Source organism: Centruroides vittatus, unplaced genomic scaffold (genome assembly GCF_030686945.1).
Source record: "Centruroides vittatus isolate TY-2023 unplaced genomic scaffold, ASM3068694v2 contig_955, whole genome shotgun sequence".
Classification (NCBI taxonomy): domain Eukaryota; kingdom Metazoa; phylum Arthropoda; class Arachnida; order Scorpiones; family Buthidae; genus Centruroides; species Centruroides vittatus.
The window spans coordinates 1,181,830-1,193,899 of record NW_027122634.1 but is presented as its reverse complement, the minus strand read 5'-3'; the positions used below and the strand labels follow the sequence as shown (position 1 = coordinate 1,193,899).

The 12,070-nt window shown below is 29.2% G+C and overlaps 1 long non-coding RNA gene and 1 pseudogene across 1 annotated transcript in view; one reads left to right on the top strand and one right to left on the bottom strand.

Annotated features, from left to right (window-relative positions):
* Positions 1 to 12,070, bottom strand: part of LOC136985215 (uncharacterized) — a 118,576-nt gene that overhangs the window by 75,370 nt on the left and 31,136 nt on the right. The gene's annotated exons all lie outside the window — the stretch shown is intronic.
* On the top strand, positions 3,092 to 3,952 carry LOC136985222 (small ribosomal subunit protein uS5 pseudogene; annotated as a pseudogene).

The window sequence follows — 12,070 nt, the reverse complement described above, 5'->3', positions numbered from 1 at the left end:
CATCAGATATGTGATAATGCCCGGAGACTTTTTCGTGTTCTGACGCCATCCAGCCTACTTAATAAATACCGCATCCTACGCCTTTAAAGACTTTATAGTTCTTTACAGGTTATTGAAACGAAAAAAGTTAAAAAAAATGTATATATATATATATATATCTGCATTCCCGACACATTAACAAACGTTTACACATTATTTAATTTTATGAATCAATCTTATGAAGTGTGAAGTATTTTTATAAATGGCGTAATAAATTTTTTTACTAGTTATTCTTGTAATTCGATATATATATATATATATATATATATAAGTACTGTACAGTACATATATATATTATATTTATCCGTTTTATCTGGATGGAGTAACGCTAGAACGCATCTGGGTATCGAACTTTGTTTCTGTGGAACAATCCGTTGCACTCAGTAGACTTGAATAAACCTGACATGAGAGATACAGTCATCCAACGGTATTTCCTCAGTGGAACAATAGAAGCCGATTTAGAGATTGCTGTCCGGCTTAGAAACAGCAAAACATTCTTCTTCACGCAGCTTCTTTTTTTCTTCTTTTTCCTCTTAAAATCGCCCATAGAAAATACAGCCTGGATCACATTCTATACCATGCATATTCAAAATACATACTTAGAGGATTAAAAAAACAGAAAAAAAGACGGGGCTGTTGTGCACGTCGATGACTATTTTTATAATATAAGAGAATACTGTGACTGAAGTTAACTATAAAAATATAAAGTTTTTATTGATTAATTCCTGTTTCTTTATCAAGTTTATCTGTAAAATTTGTAAAAGTTGAGAATTTTTATATATATTTAAAGAGGGTTTTTTTTATGTTAATAACATCAATTTTTAAGTGGATACAAAATTATACTTTTAAATAAACTCATGAATACTTTTTAAGATTAATTTTTTAAATAAAAATTTAAATAATATAACAGTTTTAGAGTGCGCATGTTTAAAATACACAAAGTTAAATTGAGATTATTACACCTCCATAAAGAGAATTGTATATAAATTTTGTTTTTAAAGTATATTTTTATAAATTTTATGTTTAAAAAAAAAAAATAGTAATAATATATTGATCAGAATTTTGTATAAGAACAAAAATAAAATAATTCCAGTTGTTTTAGATATTTTATTTTATTTCTTTTTTAAATGTTAAAAATTGGAAAAATTCGTTTAAAACTAAAGTAAGTTTATATTATAGAAAATAAATATCTTTAGCGTAGGTTGAATAATAAAATTTCATTTTTAAAAATTTATTTATTTATAAAATATTAATTTAAAGATCTTATCTTAATGAAAAATAAAAAATAATATAATGAGATTTTCTGGTTGATAGTTCAAGTCACAAGTCTTAAAAATAGAAAATTATTACACTAAAATTTATTTTTAAATATTTTAAATGCTTCTTTTTTATAGTTTATAATGTAAAATAAATTATATTTAACCTATATTGAAAATATATTTAATTTTAGAAATTATAAAGATCATAATTGGCATTTTCTTACTTGTTTTCACTGAGACAATTTTAAATTATTTTTAATATTCTCTTCAGTGATATTTACATAATTATTAAAAATAGCCTGTTTTTATCTATAATAGCTAATTTTTATGAATTTTTCTTAAGTAGTTTTCAGGATAATCTGATTCATTTATTAAAAAAATAAAGTTGCGAGACAATAGAGTAAGAATAAAATATTGGGGATAGAATTCTGTATAGAGCTGAAGATTTTAAATTTAAAAAGAGACAAAAAAAAAACTCATTCTAATTCAACAATAACATAGGGGCTTATTCCTATATTGGAAGGGGGAAAAAACCCTAACAAAGGAGTAAACTTCTGCACACATATATAAATTAAACTGTGCATTTTTAAAAATTAAAATTGAATTTTACATATTGAAATTTATCCTGAGATCATGTCCAAAATATATAATATGATAGTGACAGAGATTTTTGTTGTTTATCCCTGTAACTAGAAAATGACATTGTAGGAAATGATAATTTTTAAAAAAAGAATAATAATTCGGGGATTTCTGTTAAAAATTTTATAAAATTTAAATGAAATCTTAATTACTTTATTAAAAATTCTTGAAAATTTCCAACACGAGATTAATGATTTTTGAATTCATTCTTATTCATTGTGGAAAAATCGAACGCTTCTAAAACTAAACTGTAAGGTAGGAATTCCTTCGGAACATTTTTATATTAAAAATTAATTCCGCTTTGGATTATTTATAAAACATAAATTAAATTACTAGATTAATAAGTTTAGATTGTAATGGATTTTTCTCGGTCATTTATTTCCAGCTTTATTGATTATTATGTCTTTTACAGCTAAAAATTTATTATATCTTTAATTGTTAATTGCATTAATTTCTAATAACTTACAAAATTTATTAACTAATGGCATTAATGACGAAAAGTAATGTCAGACGGGAATATATTTTTCATGCTATTTCTATCCATTGTAGACACGTCATATTGATTTAAAACTTCACTACCCGCATGGAATAGAACGAAAGCCTCTCCCTCGCTTCTAATCAGCTGGATATCCATTCCATTATGACATACCACATACCGTGTTATGCTCTATATATTGTCATAAATTATATACTATCCATTACAGATTAATTATGTGTACGAGTAATGCACCACAATGGGTTGATACTACCGAGTTTCTCTTCTTAGTTCTACGACCTAAACTAGAAAAAAGGCCGTTATTTTTCCTAGATGTCCGTCTAAATCGAGAATATCGACTTTTTCCACCAAAGGTCAGCACCTCTTGTAGTACCATCTTACACGAACAAAGTTGATTAACTGAATCGATCAAATGCAATGAATACAGCTTCGGTAATGATAGACTTATGTGGTGGTAACATGTCAACTATTGACACCTTTCTAACGAATTGGCCACGACTTCTCGTGAGGTCACCGTCCTGACTAAACCCTTTTATTAACTTTCCATTATCGATAGTGCTTTTTTCAGTTTTGTTTAACACACGCCAGACAACTTTACTATTTTTATTTTATTGTTATTTCTTACTTGTTGCTACAAAGATGGCAAAATTTTAACCCCTATTCTTTTTTATAGAATTAAAAAATGGATGAATTTAATGCCAGGCGGGGTTTTCGAGGCGGTTTTGGATGTAACGAATGGAGAGGAGAACGGGTACTAGGGAAGCGCGAGAAAAATGGCAAAGGCGAATGGATTCCCATAACGAAACTAGGTCGACTCGTTAAAGATGGGAAGATTAAACAATTACAAGATATATTTTTATTTTCACTTCCTATTAAGGAAGTAGAAGTCGTTGATTACTTCTTGGGACCAGTTTTGAAAGAAGAAGTTTTGAAGATCGTACCGATTCAGAAACAAACCGTCGATGGCGTTCGAACGAGATTCAAAGCATTTGTGGCAATTGGTGACTGTAATCACTATCTCGGACTGGGAGTTAAGTGCTCTAAAGAAGTAGCATCGGCCATAAGAGGGGCTATTATCTTGGCTAAATTATCTCTCATCCCTGCGAGGCTCGGTTACTGGGCTAAGAAACAAGGCAAACCTCATACCGTATCTTGTAAAGTTAGTGGTAAATGTGGAAGTGTTCTCGTGACTTTAATTCCAGCTCCCAGAGGTACGGGTATCGTAGCGGCTCCTGTACCAAAAAAACTTCTGACGTTAGCTGGAGTGGAAGACTGCTACACTTCTGTTAGAGGTACCACTACTACGCTTGGAAATTTCGCAAAAGCTACCTATCTAGCTCTTCAACAGACTTATAAAGTAGATCAAATCGAAGACAAAAACGATGATGAGGTGATAACAAAATTCTCCGGAAAGAAATCAATCGAAATTTCTACGTGAACCACCGATGTATTTTGGCATCATCAATCAAAAATAATAATAATAATAATGAATGAAATACATACGAAATAAAAATTGAATTTCGACTTTTTTGTGTGTATATATATATATATATAATATATATTTTTCAATTTTGTGTTTTCATACCAAGAAATACTCTACATATTCGATAGAAAAGATTTTATTTATCGTCAGAGTTTTCAATATCTTCCGATAAGTGCAGGATCTATATGAAAACATTCAAGAAAAATTCGATTTTTTTTTATTTCTAGAGAGATATTCGAAAGAAATAAAGTTATTTTCTGCATTAACTATTTTTTAACATATATTAAAAAAAAACAGAACTCGATTCACTTTATGTCAAAAGTAAGATAAACAAATCCAACCGACAAGCAAAATATTGAGGTTTTAAGCCAATTACGCATACTTTTAAGGTTTCGACAAGAGGAGGATTTATATTTAAATCACTAAGTATTATATTGGTAATAATATCAAACTTTTAGATTTGTTATTGATAAGATTAGAAAGATTCCATAAAAAAGATAGTTTTTGGGTAAAATAAAATTAAAAAAAAAAAAAAAAACGTGATGCAAACTTTGTGGACTATATGAGTTTAACATTTAATAAAAGATAAAAGAGTTCTTAAGATGCATTTCTGCTGAGAACACACTTAAATTTCTCTTACCTAAGGCAAGAAGAGAGAGAGAGATAAAAGCACTTAACGGGCCTAGTTAAACCTTAGTAATATGAAAGTAAGAAAAGAGCCATTTCCTCTTTATTAAATGAGGGAACGCGTCTTATAAAAGCTCAGCATGCTCTTTTATCTGGATATAATTAAATCCATATTTTTTAAGATCGATACAATTTGAAACGCGTAAGAGGCAATCCTTTTAATGTAGTGGGAATGAAAATCGATAATGTCATAAATTTATATTTTCTCTAAAGAAAAAAAAGGGGGGGACCAGTGATTCACACTGTTACTAATAGTGGTCTTGTAGGCTTGCTGTAACCAAACCTATACAGTAATCTGTGGTTTACAAACTGAAACCATTACTGTTTATGGTGTTTTTTTTTCCGTTCAAACCGCAACTTCTAAATTATTAAATGTTTGTCTCTCGTTACACCAACTTTTGTAATTATTATATTGGTAAACTAGATTCTTTTCTAGATTGAGCCGTGTTAACGGTTTCATTATTGTAAATGTTACTCCTGTTGCAATAGTTTTAACCTTTACGGTGATCAAGGATACCGTGGAGCTGGATGTTTATATTTTCTCTTATATAACTAGACTTTTACGTTGATTAAAGTGTTACGAAACTGGTAATTTTCTCTAGTGATAGTTTTTCGTGTTAACTGCCTTCGGAAAGTCGAAGTTGTATCACGAAAAAATTAAATTTTTCCTCATTTTGGCAATGCTTAATGGAGCTTCTGATTAGGACCTAGTTAAGTAGAACTTTAATGGTTAGTCTTTTAACTAAGATCCAATTATCAGAAGTCTAGTTAGAATCTAATTAAGCTTCTGATTAGAACTTAACTATTAGAATTTAGGATTCTTTAAGTTTCTGGATAGAGTTGTAAGATTTGTAAGATTTACGGATTGAAACTAATGGAGATTCTGATTAGGATCTAAATTAGTAATTAGAAGCTATACAAATTATCATAGCTTGTATTAAATTTTAAATGGAATTATCAAATATTTAAGAATCAATTTCGAATCACGGATATCAAAAATAATCTAATAGGCCCATGTTTTTAATTTAAATTTAGTTGTCAGAAGCTTGAATTATATGAAAAAATTAAATCCTTCGAGGCCTTAGACAGTGTTAAGCACTTTTCAGGTTCCACGGCCTAATTTCTTTAAAAACTATTGAATAAAAATGGATATTTTTAATAAAAATATTAATTATGAATATTTAATATTTACGGATATGATCGTGCGTTAATGAGGCCCGAAAGGCCTTATCACCAGAGATTTAAATCATCCAGATAAGGCCTGATAGGATTTTGTTAAGAACTCATTGTCAAGCTACCATTCTATTAAGAAGCAACTAATAAAACGAAGATGAAAAAACAATGTTGTATCTCTCACACACCTCGAAGAATAAAGGAGCCATCCTTTGTTACGATCGGCAGAAGTCGATCGCAGTTATTATGTCGTTGCGCTATATTCTTCTTTATTTAAAAGAATATTTTTAGTTACGAATCTTTAATTAAATTTCTGATTGTTATTTTACATTGGGTAACCATCGGGTTAAATAAACACAAGAAATTTTTACCTCGACTTCGTATCGATTACTTCGATGGTGGATAGAGAAGATTCGTCACACCGACCGAATTTCTAATTTGAATATTTAATAACTTTTGACGAAAATGGTGAATGGAAACTGAATTTTAACCTTGTAAGTGTAAAATGTCAACATTGCAAGCGGAAAGTATATATTTTGAAGGTCTTAAGGAGCGATGACTCATATAAGAAAACCTGTTTGATAAGAGGGAGCTGTCAATATTTGGGTTGGTCTTATTTGTTCGTTGTGTAGGTGTTAACAGATAAGTTGAGGAAATTACAGAACCTTTAACATCGTTCCTTTTATTTTTTTCTTTATTCTTTTGATCAGATACTCTCTATCGATTTATTTATTTTTTATCAAATATTATAGATCGATAAACGTTTGATTGACGTGACAATCTGATGCTTTCATTTGATCATAGAGAAAAAACATTTTTTTTTTCTTTCTTTCGAGCTCGGAGATGTCACACGATCGTCTCGACTTTTATATTCATCACTGAAGAATGTTAGAATTTTTGATGTTTAAGGTTTGACGCCAGACTTTTTTCTTTAAAAAAAAAAAAAAAGTCAATCTTATTTTAAAGAAAAGTGGTTTTCGTCGAAGCCGGTTTTGCAAGATTGCAAACAAAGCGATTTCAAAGGGCAGAGGAACCTTTGTTATAACTCTTGCATTTTCTATACTCTATAAAGGCCAACATCCCTCGATGATAAAAATGTCGAGAAAATTATATTAAATGTATATATATATTATATAATCCGCGGATTTTTGAAAATTCTGTTGCTGTTTTTTATATTTCTTAGCGTGAAATAGAAAGTGAAAATTTGTTTTTTTTTTTTATCAGTTTTTCCGTGTCGAACTTTTTAAAAATTCTCATAATGTTCTGTTTGATTTTTTCCCCTCTCTTTCTCTCTCTCTCTTTTCCTTTAGCTAGAGTCTGTGACACGAAAGATCACTCACGTGACTGACGCAAATCAGTAGCGTTGGACCGGAACTCGTCATAACAGTGATTCGTCAGGCTGGGCGGTTTTCACGCCTGCAGCTGTATCACGTGACACTAGTTGTACATTTTATATAAAAAATATATATTCAAACCACTTGTAAAAATAGTACCTATAGCACTTAATTTTTAATTAAAATATTTTAAAGTTGCCATAACGAGCAGATACACTTCTAGATAAATTATTCATTTTAAAAAGTAATTGTAATTTAAATGAAACATTTACTTATCTATTTAATTTTTCTTGCACGGATTATGTTATATATTAGCGTAAATAAACGTCAAACTCGCTGATTACGGCGTATCCAGTAAAGAAAAGACATGGCAATTCAAAAATGTCGTCGTTATTATCTATCCTAACCGCATAAACCATAATGAATAAAGTTAAATTGCTCAAGTGTCAATTTTTCCTCTTCCTAATTACCACGCTCATCTGCTTTGATCACTGCTTTAGGCAAGGGGAGAGAGGAAAAAAACTAAGTAATAAACTCAACTAGTCATCATCAACCAACATCAACATGTAGCATCATCTCTTTCTACTCACGCTGAAATTTCATGTGTCTCGCACATTTCTTACACCAGGCAATACAATCTTGAATCTTTTCAATCGTCGAAAAAACGAAAAGCTTTCACTTTTGCTATAAACGTTTCTTCCAAATCTTCTTTTGTGATCTCTTTTATTTTTTTGTTTTTTGATTTAATATAGCTTTGATAAAATGGAGCGTATCATCCTATTATTCAACAGATGCAGCTGCATCTACAATCCTTGAATTTAAAGGGCAGACTCAGCAATAAAGAACCTCTTTTTTTATTCTTTACATTCAGCCTTAGTATAAGTCCTTGTCTAATCGCTGTTTCCTTCTAAATATCGGCGCATCTTTTTGTATGTCTGTCCTCTTTCTAAGAGTCGATAGTTCTGGTTTCGGTAAGGAAGTGATCTTTCTAGGCATCCATTGTCTTTAGTAAATATTTACAGCCTTAATTTCTTTCATTTCTTAATTTTCAAAGGCTTTATTTTTGTGATATCATCCATATTTCTATATATATTTCTTAATTTAACATTGAATTTTTCATTTATAACCTGATCTTTCACAAGCTTTGAGGTCTTACATCCAAGTTACCTGTCTTTAATACCATATTTTTAAAAACATTTCAATATATTTGATACCATTTCAACATTTATAACCATTGCTATATCTGATTTCTACACTTGCACTCTTTTTGTCTCCATTTTAAAGCATATTTTTCTGATACTATTCTTCTGTAAATAAGATATATTAAAATATACCAGGCATGATTTTCTGATGTCTTTTCATATATCTGATCCCATTTAAGCATTTGTAGTAAAACTCAGTATATCTTTAGTATGCCTGATTCCTTATTTGTACTCCTGAGCCTGCTTATCGTTGGGCATTTATGTCCCTTTATATAAACTTATCTATTCTTTCTCAACATTTACGGTCCCATATCTTTGATATATCTTCTTCTTTTTGGGCATAACTTACAGACAACGATCTTACATCTTCGGTGTGTCAACGTCTTTCTACGCATTTTGTACTTTGTGTCCGTTTTCTTCAAACATTATGGCCTTAGACTATATCTTTCAATATATCTGTCTCAAATCTTCTGGTAAGCTTTCTTCAAACCTTGGTCTTTACTCTTACTCTTTCGTTTGAAACATTTATAAGCTCCTAAGTCTTTGTTTATAGATAATCACGGCTAGATTATTTAATATTTATCAGCGATGAAATATTGATTTTTAGTATGGATTGGTTAACAAAGCATTCTAACGATATTGATTTAGTACACTCTTACACAAAGTTTGAACTAGTCTATTTAAATATATTTATCATTTCAAAAACTAGTTCGTAACCGATGAGTTACGTGAATAATTCCTTCTTTTTTATCCCCTTCCATTATAATTCATCATATTGTATGGGAGTGTTTAATGGAATGATGGAGTAAGCATGACAGGTCGACAATCAGGTGTGGCATTCAAAACATGATTCAGACATATTACTTTCTTAACCGCGATAAATATCAAATAGGAAAATTAATCTTAAATTAAGTGTTACGTTAATGCTACTTGTAAAACTTGTGAATTTTATTAAATCCTACGCATTAAATTCCTCTGCATGTTTTTCATTTCGAGTGCCAAGTAGCTTCTACTTAAAAGAACCAGGCTCTGAGAAGATTATTGTCACGTGGGAAAGTATTAAGAGCGCTGAAAGAAAAACTATTTTAGCAAGAAAATAAATTTCACTCGCTCGAGGTAATTTTAAAAATAATAATAAAAAAATAAAAGAAATTAAAATTTAAATCCTTTCTGACATTAAACTGATAATCTAGACATATTTTATTAATATTATAACGAAGTTTTAAACGTAACTGGCGATACGTATCTGAGAAACGAGCAACTTAGGAATATTTTCGACCGCTTTTCTTTTTAATTTTAAACTTCAAAATTAAATAAATGTTTTCGTCTTGGAGGTGTAATAAATGATTATATGCACCCAATTTCATTTTCTAAAGATTATTCCGTTAATAATATCTGTATGTAACGTTTTCATACTCCAATCTGTTGACGGCAGATGCTTTAGTTGATTTATTATCCCAAAACTGGGATTCCGATCGTCTTTTAGAAGCCAACTGTTGATATCTAAATTGAAATTATGAACAATCGAAATTCTAGCTACAGCTATAAATTTCTGTTGCTATCTTCATTGTTTTATTTATATAAAAATTGGATACTCTCGTGTGAGTGGGATCGAAACTAAACAAAGAAATCAGCCAAGTGTTGTTTCTTCAATATGTCTTGTCCTTTTCAATAACAGTTTTTTCTTTCTTTCTTTCTTTCTTCTTTCTTTTCTTTTTCCCTCTGTGAATCGATACTCTGATCGATCAAACTGGCAACAGAAATCTCATTAAAGAGTAGATAATTCAATGTTATTTTATTATTTCGCCATCGTTTGTCGTAGATGAGGTATATAATCCAATTGGGCTCTATCTTCATATATGTGGCATAATGTAGAGATTGTTATCTGATGATTTCTGTGGAAAATCAACCCATCTAAAAGAGTACTGTTAGTGTTTTAGCTCGATATTATCCCCCAAAGCGATTTTCTTCCAGTTTTATCTTTATGTCATATTAAAGTATCGAAGAAGCGAAGAGTCATGATTGTAATCCCTCGATAAGTTTAATTACTTTTGTCTTATTCTACTCCATTTATTCTTCGTTTCGGTATGACTCATGCGATAGCCTACGAGGATTCTCCTCTGCACATGCCCAGATCTCAGCCGTTGCTGGACATGTTTTGTCAATTAACCTAAACCCTAAACAAACTTTGTGTACAACAGTGTCAATAGACGAAAAAAAACCTCTCTTCGGTAATTTCTTAGATAAATCTAACAAAGCAATTGGATTTTTTACTACAAAAAAAATAACAAATTTATTTGTATCTATATTCAATATTTTAAAATTCTGTATGTAAATTGTTAGGTAAGTAAATGGTATACATTCATTTTACTGATTTTTTAAAGAAAATTAGGCATGGTCTTATGTAATTTTATGTGTAAAACAAATAAAAAGATATATACGAATGCATTTTATAAAGTAATTTTCATTTTCATGCCTTAAAAATGAACGTTTCTGTTGATCCAATTTATATTTTGTGCCTGAATTATAAAACTTTATAAAATTGTTAAACTTTACGATCGATGTTTCATTATATTATACAACGTAAATATACAAAAATATACAGAAAAGTACAGGAAATTCATCCATGAATATAAAATTTAAATGACTCGTCACGTTCGTCAATAGGAAACTTCTCTTCTATTATAATTTTGCCTACAAATTACTATAAAAATACAATAAAAATTAAATTTATAAACATTAATATTAAATTTAAACAAATTCGTAACGAATTATTTTATAATTTTAACAAATTAAACTCACTAAAACCATCTTATAACACCGACAATTCTTCATTTACTTATTATATTTATAATCAAATTAAATGCAAACAGCAGCGTACTAATAAAAGAAATTAAAGAAACACATATAATCTTTATTGTTTAAAAATAACGATAGAAATTTAATTTAATAGTAGTTGCCTTTATGGCTTAACTTTATGACCTTTATATAAGTGAAGCCTTCTATTTATACTGAGAGTACAATTGGTTGATTGTATCGGATAGAATGCGTTTGAGGTCAGACCGAGTTGATTTAATTTAGCAGAAAATCTAGAACACTGTCCACAAACAGAAATAAAAATACATAGAAAATACTGAATTTTGTATATAAATAAATATATATAAAGGAAAAACAGTAGTGGGTAATATAGAAGAATTTAAAACTAGATTACATGTTATCAATTTTTGAAAATAATCCTTACTAAACGGGAAAAAAAAGGAAAAGAAAAGAGAAAAAGGAAAAGAAAGATCAACTTTCTATCAAGAAATGCTGTTTGTAAGGAAACTTGATACTAAATCTGGTCTATCGATGAAAATAGAAATGCTCAACAATAGAACAAGATGAAACATAGATTAATATAACGCTTTATAAATGTTACCAATTGAAAATATATATATATATATATATACTTTATATAATTTATTTTAAGTAATTTTTAAAACAATAAAATTTTTATTTCATTACAAGAATTAAAAATCACTCTCCTGTTAGGTATGCTCCTGGAACCTGCCTTAAGTTTGATGCTGTAAATTTAAAATAATTACAAATTATTGAATATATATATATATATATATAGTATATAAAAGACCTTTTGAGATATTCAATAATTATAATTTATGTATACAGGTCAAACCTGAAGCGTGTTCCATATCTTACGAGGGAGATTTTTAATTATTGTAATGAAATAAAAGTTTTATTGTTTTAAAAATTACTTAAAA